Source organism: Trichosurus vulpecula, chromosome 1 (assembly GCF_011100635.1).
Source record: "Trichosurus vulpecula isolate mTriVul1 chromosome 1, mTriVul1.pri, whole genome shotgun sequence".
Taxonomy (NCBI): domain Eukaryota; kingdom Metazoa; phylum Chordata; class Mammalia; order Diprotodontia; family Phalangeridae; genus Trichosurus; species Trichosurus vulpecula.
The window spans coordinates 271,473,271-271,474,470 of record NC_050573.1 but is presented as its reverse complement, the minus strand read 5'-3'; positions in this window follow the sequence as shown (position 1 = coordinate 271,474,470).

Here is a 1,200-nt window from a genome sequence, read left to right as displayed (position 1 = left end):
CCCTGTACAAGTCACCTAATCTCTCAATGCCACAGGACACTCTCCAAGTAGCACCTTAATTGTAAGTTAAGATGAATTTCTGCTCTCCATCAAGTCACATATATGAAATCAGATATATGCGCCTCTCGCCCCCCAAAAATGATATTATTAGGTATTGAAGAAGTAGAATCAGACAGGCTAGATTTATGTGCATTCCAGAGGACTAGGGACAATTATCTTTCTCACAGAAAAAAATTTCTAAGTTTTGGTGGAACAATGAAAAGCATTCAATTAACTTACTGTAAGGGGAGGGATAGCATGGTGTAATAGACACACATAAGTACAGTCTGGGTGCATTTAGTTTCCTTACTTGTTTCAGAAATAAAAGGAAAGATGGCTTGGTGACAATGTAGGGAAGGGCACCAAATGTTAATTTTACTGACTTCCCAATTTTTTCTTAAAGTTGGACTGAACTCCAAACATATCACTATATATGCAATAAGAAAGATATTACATATGCAATAATAGCTCCTGCTTATGTAATACTTTACCAAACATTTGCTACACACTTCATGCACAACAACCTAGAAAGAAATAGAGTTCAGATTATTAAATTAAAATAATTATATTTTCATTTTAAAGGACAGGAAATTGAGGCTGAGAAAAGTGAAGTGATTTACCCAAAGTCATACATAGTAAATATTACTACCTGGATTTGAACCCAGGTCTTTTGATTCCAGCCTGGTCCTCTTCTACTATAGTTTACTGTCAAAGAAACGAAGGATCTAGGTTGCAAAGCCTATAAAAGAAGGAGCACCCTCAGCCTTTGAGAGGAAGTAGGTCTTAAAAGAACACAATCTTTGTCTGTCAGTTTATCCAGCCATGCAGGACTTTTGGGGTTCTCACAAAGAAATAAAAAGAGAAAGGACAACCCCTCTAAAGTAAAAGAAACAAAGGGTCGATATTGTCATAATTACAATTTATACTTCAAGCACCTGGAAAGAACCCTAAGGTGCCTTTTTTAATAGTAAGCTCTTAGACCTACTGGTGTAGTTTGATGCAGTACTCACTATTTAAGCAACAAGCAGAAACAGGTGGGATGATTTTTTTCCCAACATTCACAATGAGGCATGAAGAGACAAGAAACTGCTGCAGTAAAGCTTTGGGGGTGCCAGCTTCTCTTATGGCCAGAGTTGTCAAAACAAATTTTAGAACAGAGGG